This window comes from Piliocolobus tephrosceles, chromosome 9 (genome assembly GCF_002776525.5).
Source record: "Piliocolobus tephrosceles isolate RC106 chromosome 9, ASM277652v3, whole genome shotgun sequence".
Taxonomy (NCBI): domain Eukaryota; kingdom Metazoa; phylum Chordata; class Mammalia; order Primates; family Cercopithecidae; genus Piliocolobus; species Piliocolobus tephrosceles.
This window is the reverse complement of record NC_045442.1, coordinates 70,746,001-70,772,819: the sequence shown is the minus strand read 5'-3', so window position 1 is coordinate 70,772,819 and position 26,819 is coordinate 70,746,001. Positions and strand designations below refer to the sequence as shown.

At 36.6% G+C, this 26,819-nt stretch overlaps 1 protein-coding gene and 1 pseudogene across 3 annotated transcripts in view; one reads left to right on the top strand and one right to left on the bottom strand.

The window, feature by feature from the left end:
• The window catches only part of ADK (adenosine kinase), a 591,886-nt gene that overhangs the window by 278,772 nt on the left and 286,295 nt on the right, over positions 1–26,819 (bottom strand). The window lies entirely within an intron of this gene.
• On the top strand, positions 12,982–25,806 carry LOC111537967 (annotated as a pseudogene).

Genomic DNA, 26,819 nt, shown 5'->3' with positions numbered 1-26,819 from the left:
TAAAAGTATGTTATAAGGAATAGGAATTACTATTAATAACATCAGATACAATTTATTGCTTCATTAAATAAAACTGATATAATAATTGCCACTTAGTTATAAATGGAAAAATCCTTCATTTGAGGAATGAATAATAAGAAACATAAGGTGTTAATACTGAAATTAATTATAGGCACATTAATGACATTCACACTTGTTATTAACATGTTAATCACTAAGAACTCAAGATATGTCAAGCTAAGGGCAGCTGATTTTAACAGAAGGTCTTTTCAACAGAGGCTGTATATAACGTCTATAAATTTTGTTTGAGAATAGGGGGAGAAAAATTTTTTCGGTAAGAAATCTGGGCAAGTATGTAAAAGTAAGTGTGCATGTAATGAATTAATTCTTTATTAAAATATTGAATAATCTATTTACAAACCATTGTTTATATTTGTTTTTCTAAATTAGTTATTATGACATTAAAGAAATAAATTCTACCATGTTTTTATTCTTAATGCCTTCTTACTGCTTCTTTTCTAACCTACACCTTTAATCTTCTGCATGTATGTGCCACTAAAATCAGATGTTGTGAAAATTATTATACTGTCACAGGAAAAATGGATTTTGTGATTTCTGGTGGGAAATAAAGCAGTAAGACAAATGAATCATTACGGGGAAAAAAAATCTTATCTTTTAGGAAAAGTAATGGATCAAGATATTAATGACCATCACCCCTGAACTCACTGCTAGATGCTAAAGAAAAAGAATTTAAACTACTTAATTCTGAAATAAAAAGAAATGGCTTTATTAAAAGACCAAACCCTCTTTTCCCACATTATAAATTACATGTTTACACTATACTCATAAGAAAGAGAAGTTGTCAGAGAGAAGCTGCCTTAGAGTATACTCCCCCAACCCCTTGCTACAAAATAGTGTCTATAGATGTTTACTTATTTAAATAAACACTTCAAAATACTCTGGAGATGTAGGAACATTTAACTTGTAACAGGGAAGGCCACAGAAAAATTTAAAGATATTTACTCTTTAAAGAAAAAGATTCAATTAGTTAAAAGATCAGTATCAAACAGGAGATGGGCAAGTCTACTTACTCCCAAGTATGTGTTTAATATAAAACGGACAACTCTGCCCCATTAAAATTCAAAACCTAGGGCCAGGATCTAGCTCTAGGAAAGACTTTTCTTCTTCTCTCGCTGCAGGTACTGGGTTTCCTACCTAATTAAGCCTTTATGAAAGAGTAATAATAAATTAGCCGGCATTTGTACAGGATATTAATTTCTATAGGGAAATGCATTTTGCAAAAAGACTTTGGACATATTGCTCATTTGGGCATAGTGGATGGTCTGACGGATGAAGCACCATAGAGTTAATCCTCTGAACAGGTAGGTCAGTTGCATATACCTGAAATGGAGGGACAGGAGATAGAACTGGTGATCTATAAAGCTCTGGTATGATTCTTTCTCACTGGCTTACCAACACATGAGCTTTATTCTAAATACTATAATGTATTTATCCAATAGGGGTTACAGTGGAGTGAATAATACTATCTTTATTTTGATTAAAATAAGAAATAAAATAGCAATAATAACACGTCTACATTATATATTTCTTCAAGAGGTTACATGCCCCTATCTAAATTCATGCCTTTCATACTATAAATTAATGTACATTTAAATATTAATCTCTTTGGATGCTTTGTAGTTAGGTGTGCCAACTGGTCACAGTACTCTAAAAGTTTTGTTAATACCATCTATTTTTTAAAATAAAAGCTTTATTGAGATCTAATTCACAAGTAAAATGCATCTATTTAAAGCATACAATTCAGTGATTTTTAGTATATTGTCAGAGACGTGTAACCATCACCACAGTCAATTTTAGAATAGTTGTCGAATTCCCAAAGAAATCCCGTATCTATTAGGAGTGTAGCATTGTCCCACAACATTTTCAGCCTAAGACAACCACCAATATACCTTCTGTCTTTATGGATTTACCTATTCAAGACTTCTCATGAATGAGATCATACAACAGACAGCTATTTATAAATGGTTTCTTTCACTTAGCACAATGTTTTAAAGGTTTATCCATGTTGCAGCATGGATGAAAGTACTTCATCTTGCATACTACTAAATAGTATTTCACTGTGTGGATATAATACATTTTTCATTCAATTTTCTCGACTTATAACTGACAAAAATTACATTTATTCACAGCATAAAATATGATATTTTGATATACCTATACATTGTGAAATGATACCACAATCAAGACAATTAACATATCCATGAACTTACAAATTTACTTTTTGTATGTGGTAGAAGACTTAAGAGCTACTTTCTTAACAAATTTCAAGCATACAATACATAATTATAAACTATAGTTATCATGTTGTACATTAGGTCTCCAGAACGTATTCATCCTATAACTAAAAGTTTATACCCCACAACCAAAATCTCCCCATCACTCCACCCACCCTTCTTCCCTCCCCAAACCACACTATCTACCCTGTTTGTATGAGATTGACTTTTTTAGATTTCATATATAAGTGAGATCACACAGTATCTATATTTTTGTATCTGGCTTATTTCACTTAGCATAATGTCCTGCAGGTTCACCTGTGTTGTTGCAAATGGCAGGATTTCCTTCTTTTTTAAGGTTGAATAGTATTCTATTGTTTATATATACATATACTTTCATTATCCATTCATCTGTTGACAGACCCCTAGGGTATCTCCCTATTTTGACTATTGTGAATAATGCAGCAATGAACACGGGAGTACAAATATCTCTTCAACTACTATTTATTTATTTAGAGACAGAATCTCGCTGTCACCCAGGCTGGAGTGCAGTGGTACGATCTCGGCTCACTGCAACCTCCACCTCCTGGGTTTGAGCGATTCTCCTGCCTCAGCCTCCCAAGTAGCTGGGATTATAGGCATGTGCCACCACGCCTGGCTAATTTTTATATTTTTAGTAGAGATGGGGTTTCACCATGTTGGCCAGGCCAGTCCCCAACTCCTGGCCTCAAGTGATCTGCCCACTTCGGCCTTCCACAGTGCTGGGATTACGGGCGTGAGCCACCATGCCTGGCCGATTTCCTTTAGATTTATATCCAAAAATGAGATTGCTGGATTATATAGTAGTTCTGTTTTTAAATCAACTTTCATATTGTTTTTCATAATCTCTGCCAATTTACATTGCCACTAACAGATCCCTTTTCTCCACATGATTTTGACTTTTTGATAACAGTCACAAGTTTAAGGTGGTATCTCATTGTGAGGAAGAGAAAAGTAGGGGTGTAATCTTTTTTTAAAGAGACAGGGTCTTCCTATGTTGCCCAGGCTGGCCTTGAACTCCTGGGCTCAACTGATCCTCCTATCTTAGTCTCCTAAGTAGCTGGCACTACAGGCATGTACCACCACCACTGGACCTAGCTTCACTATGGTCTTTTGATTTGTATTTCTTTGATGATTAGTGACATTGAACATGTTTTCATATACCTGGGTCATTTGTATGTCTTCCATGGAAAATATCTATTCAGGTCCTGGGCTCATTTTTTAATCAGTTTGTTTTTCTGCTATTGAGTTGTATAAGTTCCTTACATATTTTGGATAATTAACCTTTTATCATATATGGGGTTTACAAATATTTTCTCCCATTCTGTGAGTTGCCTTTTCTTTTGTTGTCTCTTTTGCTGTGCAGAAACTTCTTAGTTTGATATAGATACACCTGTTAATTTTGCTTTTGCTGCCTGTGCTTTTAGTGTCATACATAAAAAAATCATTGCAAGACTAATGTCACAAAGCTTTTCTAATATGTTTTCTTCTGAGTTTTAAGGTGTCAGGTTTTATGTTTAAATATTTAATCCATTTTGAGTTAATTTTTGTGTCTCATGTAAAATAATGATCTAATTTTATTTATCCATTCAACAGTTGATAAACATTTCAGTCACTTCTACCTTTTGACTATTATAAATAATGCTGCCATAAACATTCATATACACATTTTTGTGTAAACACAGGTTTTCATTTTTCTTTGGTATAAATCTAAAAGTGGAATTGCTGGGTCATATGGTGACTCTGTGTTTAGCCTTTTGAGGAACTGCCAATATTTCCACCAGTGGTACATGAGGGTTCCAAGTTCTCCACATCCTTGTCAACACTTGGTATTATCTGTCTTCTTGATTATAGACATCGTGGTGAGTGTTAAGACGAAGCTCACTGTGGTTATGCCACTGTCTGATGGCTAACATTAGCATCTTTTCAGGTGCTTATTAAAACTCCTTGCTTTCTGTATTATGTGTTTTCACAAAGTAGAGGTAAGGTCCTCAGTTTGTAAAAACTAAGATTAATACTAAGGTGGTGAAATTACAGTTAGCTTGTTACTTTTTGGAACTTAGCTGAGGAGACCTTCACATATACTAAGCACTTATCATTCTTGTTTATATTACAATAGATCTTATTCTTCCTAGAAGATGGGTGGTTCAGTAAAGACAGCACCCATGTTTTCTTCATCTTTGAATCGGTCACATTGCTTCACAGGATACGTATAGTAGGCAGACTCAGTGAATGATGGTTAAATGAATAAGTTTAACATCTGATGTCATATTAACTTTATAATGCCTCCCTAAGATATACAATGGAAGAATACTATTTAACCTTCTTTGGAAAAATGATGAACATATACAGTTATGCGCTGAATTGGTATGGCCATTTGAAAACTACAAATTTTTTAATCCCAAATTTAGTTCTCAGTGTGCCTTTGACTAGGCCAGAGATTTTTCATGTTTAGATGATCTAAGTTTTAAAACATTAACATCTAGGGGGAGGGATTGCATTGGGAGTTATACCTGATATAAATGATGAATTGATGGGTGCTGACGAGTTGATGGGTGCAGCACACCAACATGGCACAAGTATACATATGTAACAGACCTGCACGTTATACACATGTACCCTAGAACTTAAAGTATAATAATAATAAAAAAAACATTAACATCTATAATAAAACAATATCTTTATTTTCATTTATGAACATAATGGTAGATCACTTATTTTAAACAAATAATGAGATATCATCTCATTAGGATATGCTAAAGCCTAACCTAATGTATTAATTGTAAAATAGGCATTCAGTGGAATCTTTTGTTCTTTTCAAGTATAAAAGGCAGAACTGGGAATAACTTTATTTCTACAGTCCTACAGTATGGGCTATGAATATAGGCTGTGGTATTAGAGGACCTGAGTTCCAGCCCAAATCTGTCACTTATCAGCTGGGTGAATTTTAGCCAATTATTTAACCTCTCTAACCTTGAGTTCCTGCATTTTTCAAATGGATAACAGAATTAAACTCAGAAGGCTACTGAGAGAACTAAATATGTAATGTATTACTATGTGGTAAGCTATTATTATTCAAGGAAATATTGTAAATATGTCCAATGTGGAATCAATCTTCAAATAAAAAATTCTTTAAACAATACTAAGCCACTAGGATTAGTCTAAATGCCTTAGCTTAGAGAGGAATTAGGAAATAGGGATAGGAAAAATATATTATAGCTTTTGAATTTTGTATTATTTGTATGTACCATATATTTAAAATAATCAACTAAGTTTAACTATTAACTATTAAGAGAAATACTTTATTATAAGAAAACTATTTCTACATTATAAGTTGTAAGGAGAAATTACATAATCTAATAACAGGGGCTTCTAAAATGAAGCATATATGCCTATTAGAAATTATGCTAGTCTATATGTTAAAATTAAATCAAGTTGGTTTGTAAGGAAAATCTGTGATTATTTCAAATTGAGACAATAATTTAAACATTAAAATAACATAAAATGATTTACATTAGAGATTTAATTATATGTGATATCCCTAGAATGTTTGCTTGATTTATCGTATATCATAAAATGTATATTCAGGAAAATATTTGCTGATTTAACTAAACATTTTCAATATAAAGGTGAACTTTCCTTTGGAAGCCAAGACAGATTATAATCCATTAATATATCTTTCAACAAAAAGGATGAAATCTTCCACTGGGTAGGCTGATAAACTCTTTCGTGTCAAAACTAAGCCTCTTCATCATGATAACCCAGAATAATGGTCAGCTGCTCTAGGCACTTTATCTACTTTACAGATGAAAAATCAGTTCTACTTTCATGGAATTAGATTAATGCCATAACAGGAAATACTTCTGGGGCTGAACTTGCTTCATGTCTTCAAAGCTGCCTGTAAATTTGAAGTACTTCCTGAACTCGATAAGACAGGAGAAGGAAAAAGAAAAACAGTACAGTGACTCTTTTACTGAAGGAAAATATTGCTTCCTGAAAAAGATGTTGAAAGTTACTTGCTAAGGGCATTATGCTCTAGAAAGCCTAGGGCAAGTCTGTTTTAGTGGAACATAAGGATTCTGGTCATATATCAGACAGTTGCTATAAATCTGTTCTTTCTATAATCCTTTTTGATAAACTTTAAGTCTTTCCAGTGAAAGCTAAAGTAATAACTTTCTCACCTTTTAGTACATACAGAATTGCTTACTCTTTTACATATGACATTTTACGAAGGATTACAGTTTTACACATTTGGAAAAATGCTGACTACAAACTCTAGAATTAAATTTTGGATCAGAATGCAGATCAAAGGCAGCGAATTCAGTTGACAACATATCAGGTAGTCTGACATAAAAAATAGGCCACATTATCTAGAACATATAAAAGAGTTTTTTTGAATGGTGATGCTACTGAAGATGATATATATAGTAGATAATTAGGAGGAAAAGAATATTAGCTGTATGTATGCATTGGAACATGACCATATAAAATCAGAGATGAAAATAAAACTAATGATACAACCTAAAAAGAGGGGGTAAAGGAGGAAATGATCCCACCATGAAAACAATAAAGAAAATTTAGAGAGAGAGCACCATCTATCAATTTATGCATATCGGGTTGCTCACAACATGCTCATCACTATAGAGTATACAAAATAATAATATTCAACAGATGCATACTGAGCACAATAAATACCAGGCACTATGCTGGTTGCCAGAGGTAATACGGTTACTAAGAGAGGCAAGGCCAGGCGCAGTGGCTCATGCCCATAATCCCAGCACTTTGGGAGGCTGAGGCGGGTGGATCACGAGGTCAGGAGTTCAAGACCATTCTGGCTAACATGGTAATGCCCCGTTTCTACTAAAGACACACACACACACACACAAAATTAGCCGGGTGTGGTGGCGGGCACCTGTAATCCCAGTTACTAGGGAGGCTGAGGCAGGAGGATCGCTTGAACTCGGGAGGTGGAGGTTGCAGTGAGCCAAGATGGCACCATTGCACTCCAGCCTGGGTGACAGAGGAGACTCTGTCTCAAAAAAAAAAAAAAAAAAAAAAGAGAGAGAGGCAAGGACCTTACCTTCTTATTAGCCAGCATTCTAGGAGGGTTTAAACAAGTTAATTACCAAATGGAGATAACTGCAACAAAGGAGACAAGCATGGTTATACAAAGTGGGGGTTGGGGGTTGGAGGGATATTACGACAATAGCTTATGGAGGAACAGGGAAGGCTATTTTAGATAGCTAAGCAGAAAATGATTCTCTAAGAGGATGGCATTTGAGTTGAATGTTGAAGGTTATAAATGAGTCAGCCCTTAGAAAACAGTGAAGAGCATTCCAGGAAGAAGAAATAAGAGTGTAGGACTTTCGAGGGAAAAAGGTTTGGTTGTTAAAGGAATAATCAATGAGAAAGGAACTAGAATAAGATGATATTAGACAGGTAGGAGGAAAGCCATGTAAGACATGTAGGGCTTTATACACCATGGCAGAAAGTTTGGAGTTTATTCTATGAGCAATCACTGGCAGCCATGAGAGGGATTTAAACATCAAAATGTTTTTTGCTGGCTTGCATTTTTAAAGGGCCACTCCAGCTATTCTGTGGAGAATGGTTTGAAAAAAAGTAAAAGGATATCAGTCAGGAGGCTATAGCAGTAGGGTAGGAGAAAAATACTAATGGACTGTAATAGAATGGTAATTGCTGATAAAAGAAGAGTAAATGGGTTCCAGATATAAAGATAGGGACTTATTGAAGGAAAAGAAAAAATCAAGGATGACTCCTAGGGTTTGGCTATGGCACATGAGTCAAACCCTACAGTGGTACCATATACAGAGATGTATTAAACATAAGAGAAACAGGAATGATACTTTAGATTAAGATGTCTATTTGCATATACTAATCAAAATAATCAGTTGGATATTAAGCTAAAAATATACATTTGGAAATAGTTTTTTGGATGGTACTTTTGGCCATGAATCTAACTAAGAAACCTATGACAATGAATACATAAATACCAAAAATATATAAACAAATTAAAGAATGTCAAAATTTTATTGGTCCAAATTTCTTCTTAGAATTGTTTACTGATAAACATTGTTTTTCACTTATAATACTGCTTCTATCTTGTCTTTTTTCACTTGCTTAGTGTTATCACCACTTTGACTATGTTAATTTTATTTAAAAAGGCTTTAGATTTAATTCTATTTTCTTGTTTTCTATTTCATTACTTTCTGTTTCTGTATTTATCACTACCTGTCCTCCTTTATTTTTCTTAGTAGATTCCTTAAGATTTTCTATATGCAAAATGTCATCTACAAACAGGAGTAGTTTCACTTCTTCCCAATCTTAATGCCATTTCTATTTATTGCTTATTTGCTGTGGCTACTACAATTTTCAGTAGAAATTTGATTACCCCTATATCCTGAGATTGTCTCCTATGTTTTTCATAAGAGTTTTATTGTTTTACATTTAAGTCTGTGATCCATTTACTTGTATCAGGTCAAGTTTCACTTTTTGGTCTTTTGACCACTTTTCACTTTTGATGTCAAGTTGCCACAGCAACATTTTGAAAAGGCTATCTTTTCACCAATTAGTTGGCTTTATACCTTTGTCAAAAATCAATTAAGCATATTTATATGGGCCTTTTAATAATTTTTAACTAGAATTTTTTGTTATTTTCTCACTAGTTGCCCTAAGGGTTAGAATACACATCTTAATTTATAATAATCTACTTAAGAGTCATGGAAACTTTATTTTTTTGAGACGGTAAATGAAGACTAAGAGGATGAAGACCTTTATGATGATTAACTTCCACTTAATGAATAGTAAATATATTTTCTATTCCTTATGATTTCCAGGCTGGAGCGCAGTGGCATGATCTCGGCTCACTGAAACCTCCGCCTCCCAGGTTCAAGTGATTCTCCTGCCTCAGCCTCCCAAGTAGCTGGGACTACAAGCATTTAAAGAGTTTATTATATTAATCTTCTTATTTACCATTCTGGTTTTCTTCATTCCATCTTGTGAATTTAGTTTACCATCTGGTGTCCTTTTCTTACTCCAATAGAGCTTTGTTGCCATGCACCTCCTTTCTGCTGTTATCGTCATATATATTACATTCTAATAAGTCACAGGGCCAAAATACAATTAAATACAAATTGTTGTATGCATTTGCTTTTAAATGAGTTGAGAGAATAGTGAAGAAATATGTCATTATACTGTCTTTTGTAATTACTTACATAATTACCTTTATTGATGCTCTTTGTTTTTTTGTGTATAGATTTAAATTGCTATCTGTTGTCATTTAATTTCAGCTTAAAGAATTTTCTTTAGTATTTGTTGGTAAGGCAGATGTTCCAGCAATGAATACTCTTAGATTTGCTTATCCAGGAAAATACTTCATTTTATTTTTGACATATTTTTGTTGGACATAAGGTTATTTGCTGATAATTTTTTTCTTTCAGCACTTTAAATATGTTATCTTATTACCTTCTGGCTTCATTGGTACTGGTGAGAAGTCAGCTGTTAATTTTGTGTTCCCCTGTTGTGATTTGCTGAGTTTAAGATTTTCCTTTTGTCCTTGTCAAATAGTCAAGATTTTGACTATTATGAGTCCAGGTGTGCATCTCTTTGCATTTATCCTACTTGGTGTTCAAAGAGCTTCCTAGATATATAAACAAATGTTTTTCAATAAATTTGGGCTGTTTTTTTGCCATTTTTTCTTCAAGTATTTTTTTCTGCCTTTATTTTCAGACATAATAGTAGTTATAGCATAGAACTGGGCATGAAAATATCTCCCCATTTACTAACCACATGACTGTGGATAAGACACAACATTTTTTTGTGTCTCAATTTTCTTACATGTAAAGGGGGAAGAATTACACCAACCATATGTCACCTAATTCATTGGATTCCTGTGAGGCTCAAGTTACATAATATATAATTTAAAGACTAAACATTAAATGAATTTAAAAGTATTTTTCCAAGGATTAAATGAATGTAAATGTATTTTCCTAAAGTGTTCATCTATAAACCTTTGATCTCAATTCCATCTAGTAGTTATCACTCTTCCACATTGCATTATCAGTCTTCTGTTCTATCATATCTTCCTTAGACAATATACAAACTCAAACCTCTTATATCTTTAAGCAAATCTTCCCTCTCACCCAACACTCTTCATTCGATGTAATCTGACTACTACTTCCATCTTTCTGGTGCTATAGTGATTCTTAAACTCTCTGAGGTGAAGGCCAAGTTAGTTTTTATCCCCCAGTTCAACACAGACCCATATATGGTGCTACTGTGCATAACTAGTTTACAGATTATATATAAGCAACTCACCACAGGTGCTTTCAAATATTCAAAGTTCTCCATTCCGTGTTCAGTGAGAAATCTGATGATCATTCACCAGGATGTTGGCAGTGTTAAATAAAATGTATAGGATCCCATTAATTTGGACTGAGCTCCTGCACTAGGCCCACCAGACCAAACCAAAATGGAGTCACTCAAGCTGAAGTTCCACATCACCAAGCTAAAACATTGTTGTTTATCTTACTTTCCAAGAAATCAGGAGAAACAGATAATAGCCAGATCCCTAAACAGACCAGTTTTAGCTGGTATAAGGAAGTCCCCTCTGCTTTAACCTTTATAAGAAAAGTAACTTTGGAAATGCCAATCCACGTTTTGTTTTCTGCTTTTGCTCTCCTCAGCCCTTTTCTGTCTATAAAGTCAACTTCCTCTGCTCTGGAATATTCATTCTATTTAATAGAATGAGGCTGTTGTCCGATTCTAGAATTGCAAATAAAAACCAATTAACATCTTTAAATTTGTTGTAATATTGTATTTGCTGGAAAGGGGTGTAAACTTATTAAACAGTTTCCAAATAGTCTCAAATTTTATATTTCATTCATTGCAGTCTAAGATCAAATAGTTCTCAGACTACACTTTTCTCTGATAATTTTTTTTCTATCACCAGTGGTGTAATCAAAATCCATTAGTCATTTTAGATAGTGATGACCTCCTATCTTTCATACCCATCCTTTTCTGTCTCCTCTGTTGATACTAATTTCTTTCTTCACTATTTAGGAAGCATTCCTTAAGTTATTTTTGGCATTCTTCCTGTATTGCAAATTCATTATGTATACAGACAATCATTTCTTCCTCAGGATTTACTAAAGGAGCCATGATTCTCTCAAGTCATGTAAAAGGGTAACCTCTACTTCATTTTACTCCACCACACACAAATATTCAATTCCAAGGGTCTTTGCATCCTTTTCTACTTTCTTACTTATATCAGCCTCAACCTAGACTAATATAACACCTTTCTTATTAATGTATCTGTAACTAATCTTCCTCATCTCCAATTTAAAGACACATGGTCAAATTAATGTATCCGGCATAGTTTTGATCACAGTAATTCCCTCCCTACTCAAAGTACTTCATTGTTTTAGCAATCCATACCAATTTCAAATTTTACCACTGTTACTCTCATATGAATCAACTTTGACAAGTCAACGATTCCTTTAACATAGCTGCAACTGTAAACACTGGTAAATAGTTACTGAATGAATGGCTGACTTAAATGATTATTGGATTCAAATAATTTTGAAAATAAAAAATCACTCTATAGTGTTTATATCATAACTATATACTTTTATACTACTATTCTTACTTTACGAAAATTATCCCATAACCAATGCTATTTTAACGTCTAATAACACTGCTGCTGGTTTTACTGTTGGATGAACTACATGCTAACCTCCTGCTGCTACTGAGAAATGCATTAAAGTAGGTCACGTGGTTTTCTTCATGTCAACAAATGATGGCTCAATTAGGCAGATAAGTATCTACAGCCCTCAGCAGAATCTTCAGTCCATTCTTAGCAGTTTAGAAAAGCACTTTAGTTAGCATTAGAGCCAAGGAAAGGAACACTTGTAATTCTCTAAGCATTCAATTAAATTTTTTTAATTCAAGACTGGCTATTGAATGTTTCCAAACAAACAGTGTGGAAGTAGACATTCATCATGAATGAGCACTCTAAAATCTGGTGTGTATGTAAATTTCTTAATGAATGAGATTATGACATTTCTGATACACTGTTTGCAGTATAAACACTTATGGATGATCCATTTTGGTAATTTTGTCATCAACAGATGATTCTATGTTGGTTTGCTAATTAATGGGCAGTGTTTGCTTGCATAGAGCCAAAGGCATTTCCAACTAAAAGATACACAGAGCTACTGCTGAGTCACTTTGTAAAGTAAAACCTTCCAGTTCATGAAAGGAAATCTCAAGAATGCAAAGTAAAAAAGAAAAATCATGAAGCAAAAAAGATTCCAGAATAGACAAATACCTGAATATTTAGACATCAGTTTATCTGCTCTTTTTTAAAAATTCAATCTACCGAATTAGATATTTCCCACGGTAAGAAATTAGAAGTAATTTTAAAAGGGAGGTTGTTTGAAGATGACAGACTACCAGCTCCACAGCTGGTAAAATTATTAAAATGTATATATAAGTACTCAAAATACATAACAATTTGAGTAACTTAAAAGCAAATAAATGTATACACTAGAAGAGACTCACAGAGTAGTCCTATAAATAACAGATATTATAGATGATGATCCTGTGTCATGAAGAAAACTGAATTGTATTCATGGAACTGATGAAGAAAGAAAGAATTACATCAGTATTTGAAAGAGGAAAATTTAAAGAAGGGTTCACTTTGGTAATAAATGATTACAGATAAATGATACGTTCCTAAACTAAGTTTCAATAATACTAACAGCAGTGCTAAATTTATCTCAACAACAAAAAAATACTACAATCATTTATCTCTATTGCCAATACAAGGATGATCAATGTGAGATATCCCTCAATAACATGGAAATAACAGATATTAATACTGCCTTTTAGTCAACCATCAAACCACTAAGTAGGATCAGATATGGGATATGGCCTGTCTGAATATATTAACAAATCTACAAAAGGACTATGTTGGGGGTTAGGGTAGTGTTGGTGCATTATGAAAGAGAAACAAAAGCAAATGTTAGTGCTACTATTTTTTTTATTTTAAATAAAAATAAAAATTCTGTTGCTCAGGCTGGAGTGCAGTGGTGCAACCATGGATCACTGCAGGCTTGACCTCCTGGGCTCAAGGGATCCTCCCACCTCAGCCTCTCGAGTAGCTGGGACCTTAGGCACAAGCCACCATGTCTAAATATTATTATTATTGTTATTTTGGTAGAGACAGGGACTTGTTATGTTGATCAGTCTAGTCTTAAATTCTTGGCCTCAGGGATCCTCCCGCCTTGGCCTCCTCAAGTGCTGGAATTATAAGCATGAGCCACTGTGTCTGGCCAACACTAGTTATTAAAGAGCTCAGGAAGCCTTTTGTCTATGGACTTTAATTTTTTCAGGTCCCTACTAAGGAGATACATATATCTTATTGATTGATTGATTGATTGAGACACAGTCTTGCTCTGTTGCCCAGGCTGGAGCACAGTGGCACAATCTAGGCTCACTGCAACCTCCGCCTCCTGGGTTCAAGCAATTATAGTGCCTCAGCCTCCTGAGCAACTAGGATTGCAGGTGCCAGCCACCACACCTGGCTAATTTTCATATTTTTAGTGGAAATGGGATTTCACCATGTTGGCCATGCTGGTCTCAAACCCCTGACCTCAAGTGATCCGCCCACCTCGGCCTCCCAAAGTGTTGGGATTACAGGTGTGAGCTACCATGCCCGGCCTCAGACACATTTAAAGATCGATTTATTCAAGTCCCCTTATCCTGATTCTGCAGTCACCATTACATTCCAATGCAAGTTTGCATAAAGGAAGAGATATGTGGATTAAGCAAACACAAACATTTGGGCCCATGTGATAACTATATTTCCTACTATAAATAAATAAGGCAATCTATTGGTTTCTGTAATCATTCTCTTGGAAACTGGTAAACGGAATCATTCTTGCCTCCTTTCCTTTTCTCATATCCAACTGTCAGCCCATCAGAAAAGTTTTTGTGAGCTCTTCTTCAAAATATATCTAGAATCTGAACCATCTTTAACACTTCCACCATAAATCTAAGCTACCATCATCTCTCATGTGGGCAGCCTCTTAATCATTCCCTGTGCTTCAACTCTTGCCCAACTACCATCTGTTTTCTATATAGCAGCCACATCTTATAGACCTTGGCTCATAGCTGCCTTGTAGAACTCATCTCCTTCTACCCGCCTTGCTCTGTCTCAAACACTCCAGGCACATTCCCTTCTCAAGGCCTCTGTGCTTGTCCCCTCTGCTTGAAATGTGCTTTCCCCAAACAGCTGTATGGCTTTTTTCTTCACTTCCTTCAGGCTTCTTCTGAATGTCAACTTAACCATCAAGTCGTTCTCTACTATTTATTCCCTACTATATATTGAGAGATGGTAGAATGTAAGAATTAAAAGCTTAGAGGCACCCTAAAGAAATGAAAATTGATGTTCCTCTTAAAAAATAATTTTTTGGCCGGGCGCGGTGGCTCAAGCCTGTAATCCCAGCATTTTGGGAGGCCAAGATGGGTGGATCACGAGGTCAGGAGATCGAGACCATCCTGGCCTACACGGTGAAACCCCGTCTCTACTAAAAAGTACAAAAAACTAGCCGGGCGAGATGGCGGGCGCCTGTAGTCCCAGCTACTCGGGAGGCTGAGGCAGGAGAATGGTGTAAATCCGGGAGGCAGAGCTTGCAGTGAGCCGAGATTGCGCCACTGAACTCCAGCCTGGGTGACAGAGCGAGACTCCATCTCAAAAAAAAAAAAAAACAAACAAAAAAAAAAAAAAAAAAAAAAAAAAAAAAAAAAAAAAAAATAATAATTTTTTATTTTTATTTTTATTTTTTGAGACGGAGTCTCGCTCTGTCTCCCGGGCTGGAGTGCAGTGGCCGGATCTCAGCTCACTGCAAACTCCGCCTCCCGGGTTTACGCCATTCTCCTGCCTCAGCCTCCCGAGTAGCTGGGACTACAGGGGCCCGCCACCTCGCCCGGCTAGTTTTTTGTATTTTTAGTAGAGACGGGGTTTCACCGTGTTAGCCAGGATGGTCTCGATCTCCTGACCTCGTGATCCACCCGTCTCGGCCTCCCAAAGTGCTGGGATTACAGGCTTGAGCCACTGCGCCCGGCCAATTTTTTATTTTTATAAAATGAGATGGGCTCTTGCTGTGTTGACCAGGCTGGTCATGAACTCCTGGCCTCAAGCAATTCTCCCATCTGGGCCTCCTAAAGTGGTGGGATTACAGGTGCGAGCCATTGCACCCAGTTAAAAATTGGTGTTCATACAAAAACTTATGTGCAAATATCCACAGCAGCTTTATCTGTAATAGCTCCAAACTGGAAACAACCAAGATGTATTTCAATAGGTGAACAGAGGGAAGTGGGTGGGCAACATGAAGGATCATTGTGGTGACAGATATATTTGGAGCCTTGATTATATCAGTGTCAATATGATGGTTATGATATGGTTCTATAGTTTTACAAGGAGTTACCTCAAGGGAAACTGAGTAAAAAGTATATGAGCTCTCTCTGTATTATATTACTATTGCATGTGAATCTACAAACTATCTCAAAATAAAAATAAAAATAAAAAAAGCTTAGACCCAAGCCAGTCTGATGGATTCAAAATCGTGGGTCTGCTACTTATTAGCTGTGAAACCTGGAGAAAGTTAACACCTCTGTGCCTCTATTTCTTCATCAATAAAATACAGGTAATAATAGTACCAATCTAATAAGGTTGTTTGAGGTAAAGGAATTACTATATGTAAAGATCTTAGAATGCTATGTGGCCCCGGAGTAAGTATCATATGAGTATTAGCTATTATTGTTAATAATTTTAGAGAACAGTGTCTGCTATATTGTCCATTTTAACATATGCTCCCAACTGACAGTCTAACAGTATAATAGGCACTGGATAAATATTTGTTGAATGAAAACATGAAAGCTCCTGACAGATGAATTTACTTTTAGTGTACTGATAGAATCACTCTTCTGGATATCCAAGTTTGAGAGTATCACAAGTCAAACATTTTTTCTTTTTATATTTGTATAACTGATTATGGCATACCGTAAAATTTTCTATATTAGACAGTTCCTGCTCCTCTTCTGGTCATGAAAACTTTCTTAGCTCAAAGTCTATTAAAATTATACCAGACTTGATTGAAAGAACTGATGGATATTTTTAAAATCTCTTCCTTCCCTACTCCCATGACAGATATGAATTATGATAATAAGACCACTTGACTAAAGAATATGCAACTGTCTGCAAATAATTCTAACCATCTTTTTCATGCATACAAAAATTGCTCAGAATTAATTCTTAGAATTGGGATAGTTTGCTGCAAGTTATAACATCACTATATTAAACTACTATCATGTGTTGAATCTCAAATTGATTCTAGGTAACATAATTTAATGTTGTAAGAGACATAAAGTCAATGCAATAATGCATTTCATAATTAGCACAAAATCAGTTTCCTAACTGAATAGTTTGAATAATATTCAACTAAGAAGATTTGCTAAGTGTCTTTTATGACTCTCCACTATTAGTCTACTTTAAGACGTTTTTCCCCTCAAGTTCTCTGTAACTTTAGGACAATTTATCTAAACTTTTCCATTGGCAATCATTTCAATGTACAAAAAGTTCCAAAAATAAAAACACAGAAAATACCTTTATCCATCTTCATCTGTTGTCACATTTTTACCTCATTTTATTTATCATCTATGTTCAGTTGTATTCTTTCTTTTTCTGTATGTATGCATAATATTCTCTTGTGATTGAGTTGAGATACATTCTGGGCCAGAAATTGCATAGATGATGCTGTGTACTTCTCAGGGACAGATAAACCCATAAGGAGGCAAACAATGTTCATGAGACTCTCACTGGAGGTGATAATTGTGATCGCCCTGTCAATGTGTTGTCTTATTTCTCCACTGCATTGTGGCTGCTTTTCTCTTCTCCCGTACAACATTTCAAAATCATGTAAATATTCTGTTCTTCATTGACATGTCTGTCCTCTTAGATGTCACAACCATTTTAGAATTTTGGCCTGATCTAATCTTTAACATGATGACTGCAAAATGAGGTTTTCTTGTTTCGTTTTTTCCCAATTCTAGTACAACCTCCACATTTGCTGGTCAACTTTCGGCATGCCACTGTAAGCAAAATATCTTTATTTTCTATCCATCCACCCATCAGTGATTGGAATGGTCTTATAAAGTCCTTTATTTCCAACAGCCTATAATTCGTTACTGTATTTAATTATTTGATGCTCAAATTGTCCTAGATTTGACCAGTGGGGAACTCTTCAAGCTAGATTCTGTATACTTAACAAACAACTCATCTTACTTTTTAGCATTTCCTTACTTTTTGGCATTACAACATGTTCTAGGTTCATCTTGTACCTACTCTGCCCTGGACAGAAGCCAGCCATTTGAGTGAAGACCTTTGGTTTTAGTAGGCATTAGGGACTGAACTGCGCTCCTCAAAAGGTCATAATCAGGTACTAACCCTGTGAATGTGAGCTTATTTAGAAACAGGGTCTTTGGAAGTTAAGATAAGGTCACAGTGAATTAGTGGGCCCTAATCAGTGGATTACTCTGATAAAAAGAGTAAAATTTGCACAGATAAACATAGGGTGAATGCCATATGACAATGAAGGCAGGAATTGAAGTTATACTGTCACAAACCAGTAAGTTTCAAGGATTAAGCACAACCACCAGAAGCTAGGAGAGAGGCATGGACAGGTTCTCCCTCTGCCTCCCCAAGAAGGAACCAACCCTGCAAACACCTTTGGTTTGGAGCTCTGGCCTCCTGAGCTATGAAAGAATAAATTTCTCTTAAGTTTGTGGTAATTTGTTACAGCAGCCTTAGGAAACTAACGGTGGGAAATAACGCTAGGTGTGTCACTACAACTTTTGTGACATTAATCCTTTGCTCTTTCAGCAATAGAGCTAAGAAATACATGAATGTCTCTTCACACACACGTATATATACATACACATATATAAAAATACATGCACACACATCAACAGATACATACATACACAGAAATGACCATATTTACACAGACACCTCCAATCCAATTCATCTACACAGAGTTCTTACCTGTCTTCCTCCTGTCTATATATTTGTCCTTTCTTCCATAGTGAGAACCCAGGCTCACTCACTTGTTCAAAATAGTCTCTGATTTAGTTTGCTCATACCATTAAAATAAACCTATAAAACTGAGTTCAGGATTTGTTTGCAATTCTTCATTTCTCTCCCACCCACCCCAAGCTAAGGACATATAGTTGAATCTGGTGTTCATAAATTAGTCCTCCCTTCTTCCTTCATTTCTTTCCCCTTTATCCCCCCTTGGTATGGATATAGTATTCATTTTACTTTAAAATTAAGTTTATCATCTGCAAACAGGGACAATTTGACTTCTTCTTTTCCTAAGTGAATACCCTTGATTTCTTTCTCTTGCCTGATTGCCCTAGCCAGAACTTCCAACACTATGCTAAATAGGGGTGGTGAGAGAAGGCATCCCTGTCTTGTGCCAGTTTTCAAAGGGAATGCTTCCAGTTTTTGCCCATTCAGTATGATATTGGCTGTGGGTTTGTCATAAATAGCCCTTATTATTTTGAGATACACTCCATCAATACTGAATTTATTGAGAGTTTTTAGCATGAAGGGCTGCTGAACTTTGTCAAAGGCCTTTTCTGCATCTATTGAGATAATCACGTGGTTTTTGTCTTTGGTTCTGTTTATATGCTGGATTACGTTGATTGATTTGCGTATGTTGAACCAGCCTTGCATCCCAGGGTTGAAGCCTACTTGATCTTGGTGGATAAGCTTTTTGATGTGCTGCTGGATTCAGTTTGCCAGTATTTTATTGAGGAGTTTTATGTCGATGTTCATCAGGGATATTGGTCTAAAATTCTCTTTTTTTGTTGTGTCTCTGCCAGGCTTTGGTATCAGGATGATGTTGGCCTCGTAAAATGAGTTAGGGAGGATTCCCTCTTTTTCTATTGATTGGAACAGTTTCAGAAAGAATGGTACCAGCTCCTCCTTGTACCTCCGGTAGAATTCGGCTGTGAATCCGTCTGGTCCTGGACTTTTGTTGGTTGGTAGGCTATTATTTATTGCCTCAATTTCAGAGCCTGCTATTGGTCTATTCAGGGATTCAACTTCTTCCTGGTTTAGTCTTGGGAGAGTGTAAGTGTCCAGGAAATTGTCAATTTCTTCCAGTTTTCTAGTTTATTTGCATAGAGGTGTTTATAGTATTCTCTGATGGTAGTTTGTATTTCTGTGGGGTCAGTGGTGATATCCCCTTTATCATTTTTTATTTGATTCTTCTCTCTTTTCTTCTTTATTAGTCTTGCTAGCGGTCTATCAATTTTGTTGATCTTTTCAAAAAACCAGCTCCTGGATTCATTGATTTTTTGGAGGGTTTTTTGTGTCTCTATCTTCTTCAGTTCTGCTCTGATCTCAGTAATTTCTTGCCTTCTGCTAGCTTTTGAATGTGTTTGCTCTTGCTTCTCTAGTTCTTTTAATTGTGATGTTAGGGTGTCAATTTTAGATCTTTCCAGCTTTCTCTTGTGAGCATTTAGTGCTATGAATTTCCCTCTACACACTGCTTTAAGTGTGTCCCAGAGATTCTGGTATGTTGTATCTTTGTTCTCATTGGTTTCAAAGAACATCTTTATTTCTACCTTCATTTCGTTATGTACCCAGTAGTCATTCAGGAACAGGTTGTTCAGTTTCCATGTAGTTGAGTGGTTTGATTGATTTTCTTAGTCCTGAGTTCTAGTTTGATTGCACTGTGGTTTAAGACAGTTTGTTATAATTTCATAATTTCTGTTCTTTTACATTTGCATGTCCCTGTTTGCAGATGACATGATTGTATATTTAGAAAACCCCACTGTCTCAGCCCAAAATCTCCTTAAGCTGATAACCAACTTCAGCAAAGTCTCAGGATACAAAATTAATGTGCAAAAATCACAAGCATTCTTATACACCAGTAACAGACAAACAGAGAGCCAAATCAGGAATGAACTTCCATTCACAATTGCTTCAAAGAGAATAAAATACCTAGGAATCCAACTTACAAGGGATGTAAAGGACCTCTTCAAAGAGAACTACAAACCACTGCTCAGTGAAATAAAAGAGGACACAAACAAATGGAAGAACATACCATGCTCACAGATAGTAAGAATCAATATCGTGAAAATGGCCATACTGCCCAAGGTCATTTATAGATTCAATGCCATTCCCATCAAGCTACCAATGAGTTTCTTCACAGAATTGGGAAAAACTGCTTTAAACTTTATATGGAACCAAAAAAGACCCTGCATTGCCAAGACAATCCTAAGTCAAAAGAACAAAGCTGGAGGTATCATGCTACCTGACTTCAAACTATACTACAAGGCTACAGTAACCAAAGCAGCATGGTACTGGTACCAAAACAGGATTATAGACCAATGGTACAGAGCCCTCAGAAATAATATCACACATCTACAGTCATCTGATCTTTGACAAACCTAACAAAAACAAGTAATGGGGAAAAGATTCCCTATTTAATAAATGGTGCTGGGAAAAGTGGCTAGCCATAAGTAGAAAGCTGAAACTGGATCCTTTCCTTACTCCTTATACGGAAATTAATTCAAGATGGATTAGAGACTTCAATGTTAGACCAAAACCATAAAAACCCTAGAAGAAAACCTAGGTAATACCATTCAGGACATAGGCATGGGCAAGGACTTCATGTCTAAAACACCAAAAGCAACGGCAACAAAAGCCAAAATTGACAAATGGGATCTCATTAAACTAAGGAGCTTCTGCACAGCAAAAGAAACTACCATCAGAGTGAACAGGTAACCTACAGAATGGGAGAACATTTTTGCAATCTACTCGTCTGACAAAGGGCTAATATCCAGAACCTACAAAGAACTCAAACAAATTTATGAGAAAAAAACAAACAATCCCATCAAAAAGTGGGCAAAGGATATGAACAGATATTTCTCAAAAGAAGACATGCATACAGCCAAAAGATACATGAAAATATGCTTGTCATCACTAGCCATCAGAGAAATGCAAATCAAAACCACAATGAGATACTATCTCATACCAGTTAGAATGGCAATCATAAAGTCAGGAAACAACAGGTGCTGGAGAAGATATGGAGAAATAGGAATGCTTTTACACTGTTGGTGGGATTGTAAACTGGTTCAACCATTGTGGAAAACAGTATGGTGATTCCTCAAGGATCTAGAACTAGAAATACCATATGACCCAGCCATCCCATTACTGGGTATATACCCAAAGGATTATAAATCATGCTGCTATAAAGACACATGCACACGTATGTTTATTGCAGCACTATTCACAATAGCAAAGACTTGGAATCAACCCAAATGTCCATCAGTGACAGACTGGATTCAGAAAATGTGGCACATACACACCATGGAATACTATGCAGCCATAAAAAAGGATGAGTTCGGTCCTTTGTAGGGACATGGATGCAGGTGGAAACCATCATTCTTAGCAAACTATTGCAAGAATAGAAAACCAAACACCGCATGTTCTCACTCATAGGTGGGAATTGAACAATGAAATCACTTGGACTCTGGAAGGGGAACATCACACACCAGGGCCTATTATGGGGAGGGGGGAGGGGGGATGGCATTGGGAGTTATACCTGATGTAAATTATGAGTTGATGGGTGCTGACGAGTTGATTGGTGCAGCACACCAATATGGCACAAGTATACATATGTAACAAACCTGCATGTTGTGCACATGTACCCTAGAACTTAAAGTATAATAAATAAATAAATAAATAAATAAATAAATAAATAAATAAATAAAATTAAGTTTATCAATGAGAACACAAGGACACAGGGAAGGGAACATAACACACAGGGGCCTGTTGAGGGTTGGGGGGCTAGGGGAGGGATAGCATTAGGTGAAATACCTAATGCAGATGATGGGTTGATGGGTGCAGCAAACCACCATGGCACATGTATACCTATGTAACAAACCTGTACGTTCTGCACATGCATCCCAGAACTTAAAGTATAATAAAAAATAAATAAATAAATAAATAGAAAAAATAAAAAAAAATGAATTAAGTTCATTTGTTTGTAGGGTACAATTTTAGGTCCCTGTCCCAGTGATATCATTTTTATTTAACTGTTTGAATATGTTGGACATTAACATGCATTCAAACGTTGAAACTATGCCAAGAAAGTATACCCCAATATCCAAGTCTCACTCCCCTCCACATCCCTTCCACTTCACTTTCCCTTCTACCTCTTGTAACTAATTTTATTGTTTTCTGCTTTATCCTTCCTGAACATACACATTCTTTAATTCTCCCTTTTTCTTGTATGACAAGTAGCACTATGGGTATTTGTTTCTGCTTTTTGTTTCATGTGATATTTCCTGGAAATTACTCCATATATTTATAAAAACAGATAGCTTTTATCAACATAGTAGTCTATTGTATGTTCCAGAGTATATTCAACCAATCTTCTAGAATGGGTCATTTATATGGTTTCTGATATTTTGCAATTATTAATAATGTGGCATGAATAACTTTGACAAAATTATTTCCAAATGCAATACAGACTCAATTTCTGAATTATACTAATTCCTATCTGTGCAGCATTTTATGTTTACTCTCATATATAATGGGGGCTGTTTTAAAGGAATAGTTAACGGCATGAGCAAACATTCATTATGTGTTAACAAAAATCATATTATGAAATAGATACAATGCAAATTATATAAAAAGTATGGAGACATACATGCATATAAAATGAACATATATGATAGGATTATGGATAATTTTAATATTCTCCGTACCTTTCTCTATTTCTCAAAAAAGAAAAATACATTAAATTTACAAACAAGAACAGAGACATCTATTTCTTTCTATATTTCCCCAAAAAGAAAAATAATACATTATATTTACAAACAAGAACAGAGACTTCTATTTCTGACTAAATAGGTACCCTAACACAGGCCTTTTGCTAAAAATAACAACAAATGCTGGGTTAAAATAAAAAGAAAACAAAAGAATCTTTTTTTGAAGTATATTGCTGAGTTGACACAGAATACTCAAAAGGTTAAAACAAAGTAAAAATGGAAATCCAGGGGGGTAGGCAAACACTTAGATGTCTTTCATTCTGAGGGATATGCCAAGCCCTGTGCATTGAGCTTCAGTTTTCACAGCCATGTACAGAACTGGCAGTGATACACTGGAGCCGGCTCGAGAAAGCTAACTGTACATATCTTTTCCCAACTCCACGTTCAGTGACTTCAGGTTGGTATCGTGAAATCAGCCATAGTGTGAAATAGAAAAATGTGAGAAAGTAGTATTTTTTTTTTGCCCTGGAGAGCCAGTTTTAAAATATTTACCAGGACACTACTGAACCCAAGGTTTAGGGGATAAATTCTAGGGTACATTAAAGATAGGAAGTCTAATTAGACTCTCCACATAAAGTTGGGATCCTAAAGAGCTACACACATGTTTAGTGTAAGAGCTGAATAGAATGATGTCTACCCTATAGAAAGAATAAGCAAAGAAATTAACCTCTTTTAAACTTGATGCTGGGTGGAGGTAAATACATCTTTTCTGAAAATTTAACCACAAGCCCACCCTCATGAAGGTTTATGGATCTGGAACTCATGTTACCTATGCAGCCCACAAAACTTTAAGCTCAACATTTATTTGAATGTGTTCCCAGGTTGACAGTATCCCCGGCTTTTGGCAGATTCAAATGTGAATACTCTCTTTGGAAACATATCTTAATCTCAGTCTCAGAAATCACCACAAATAACGAATACAAGCTAACACACAGGAAAATAAGGCAGTTTGAGTAACAGCCAGAGGAAACAACAGACAGCAAAATCAGAACTGCATAAGCTTTAAATATTAGGCTAGGCACAAAACAGAAAATAAGTTTAATTTATTTAAATAAATAAGAGGATTGTATACATGAGAATGAAGTGAGTCTATCAAAATGATAAAGTAAACTGATTTCAGGGGAAGAAATGAAAATGGAAGTAATGATTATTATATAAAATTCAATGTCAGGTAAAACAGAATATGAGACACTGCTGAAGACACAATTAGCAATATCAGAAGATAGATCTGAAGAAATTATCCAGAACATAGCAAACATGACAAAAAAAAGGGAACTATGTAAGAGGTTATGAGATACGATAGAACAGTTAGTGATACACACATGGTTAAGCTATAAAGAAAAGCATGGGAATCATAATCATAAAATGTAGGATAATGGTTACCCTCTGGGGTGGAGAGAGGCAGGGGAATTATTTGTTTTAATTTTTTTATTTTTTTTGAGACAGAGTTTTGCTCTTGTTGCCCAGGCTGGAGTGCAGTGGCAGGGATCTCGGTTCACTGCAATCTCCGCCTCCTGGGTTCAAGCAATTCTCTTGCCTCAGCCTCCCAAGTAGCTGGGAGTACAGGCGTGTGCTGCCATGCCCGGCTAACTTTATATTTTTAGTAGAGGCAGGATTTCTCCATGTTGGTCAGGCTGGTCATGAACTCCCGACCTCAGGTGATCCACCTGCCTCGGCCTCCCAAAGTGCTGGGATTACAGGCATGAGCTACCATGCCCGGCCATATTTTATTTCTTTAGATAGGTGTTTAAGTACATACATGGTCTTTGTGTTTAAGTAAAATTTTTATTTGGAGAAATCGCTGGGGGTGGGGGGAGAGAAGTGGAGCCTGTCTGAGCCCTAGCCCCAAGTAATGCTACTGCCCTTGAGTTGTCTTGGAGACCCCCTCCCCAACTAAGTGCCTCTTTGCATAGCAATGGCTCCCATCCGCATGCTCTCTAGTACCATGACAGCTGGACGGGTAGTGGCGGGCCGGTGAGGCACAGCACACAACCTAGTGGACCAGCCACTGGGAACAATGAGTCTGTGTTGGCCAAATCCAGCCTTGTCCTCCACTTTGTCAAGGGACAATTTCAAGAGTACCAGGAGAGCATAATCAGAGCAGCGTTCCTTACACAGACTGTCTGCTTAGACAACACAATAGTCAAGTTTGAGATCTGTGGCAGCACTGGACAGGAACAGTATGGTAGCCCAGCCCCGCTGTACTATGAAATCACCAAATAAGATACATTTGCACCAGCCAAGAAACAGGTGAAGGAGCTAGAAAGGCAGGCCAGCCCCAACATCATCACTGTACTTGTGGGTAACAAGGCCAGCAAGACCTGGCCAGCAAGAGAGCCCTGGAATTCCAGGAAGCACAGGACTATGCAGACGACAACAGTTGACTGTGGAGACATCAGCAAAGACTGCAATGAATGTAAATGAAATTTTCATGGCGATAGCTAAGAAGATTCCTAAAAATAAGCCCCAGAATACATCTGGTGCTCCAGGCTGAAACCTCCAGGAGAACCACCCAGCAAGCAAGAGCCACTGCTGTAGCAACTGAGCCTCTCTTGCCTGCCCACTGCAACTACTTTCTCTGCCTGAACGACTAGACTGGAATCCATTCTAACCAATCGCACTCAGTAACTGGGGCCACCACTGGGGACAGGGGAAGGGGCCCACCATGATTTCTCCACATAATTTTGATCATGGGCCAGAGTGAGTTATTCTACCTGCACCTTTCTGTGCAAATACTAATTTAATTTTAAGTCTTCGGTCACTTTTTAAATAATATTGATTTTCTGCTCTTCCCACTTCCTCCCCTTTCTATTGCTCTCCTACTTTTCCTTTGCTAGTAGCAGCCACATGCTCCTGTTCCCCTCACCCTTGTATACGAGGAAGGTGGGGTTGGAGCAACTACCCTTTCTTTGCCTCTTGCAGAACAGACTCAGCAAGAGCATCCGCATCCATACCTTATTTGGCGTGGTCTTGGGTTCAGGTGATGGAGCAGCTAGGGAAGGGAGAGGCAGCTCTTACTTCAGCTGGTTGTCATCAGGCTGCAGCCCTCCCCCACTCCTAACTCCCAGCTGGGAAACCACAGAATTGCCACAGAATTATTGTGACAGCCATGAACCCACTGCCCACAACTCCTCCACCCTCAGTCACCCTGACCTCTGGCACTAAGCCCTGTTCTGATCAAATCACAGTGATGAGTATTGGGAAGTAGATAGGTAAAGGGGGAGTGGGAAGGGATGGAACTGACTTTTTCTCTATTTTATATTGGATGTTTTTTTTTCAACACATAACCTATCAGTATCTTGTCAATATAGTCAGCCCATTGATCGACCTCAAATAATTTTTTTTTTAATTTGGGAATTTAGATATACAGAAAAGCCGGGCGCAGTGGCTCAAGCCTGTAATCCCAGCACTTTGGGAGGCCGAGACGGGCGGATCACGAGGTCAGGAGATCGAGACCATCCTGGCGAACACGGTGAAACCCCGTCTCTACTAAAAAAATACAAAAAACTAGCCGGGCAAGGTAGTGGGCGCCTGTAGTCCCAGCTACTCGGGAGGCTG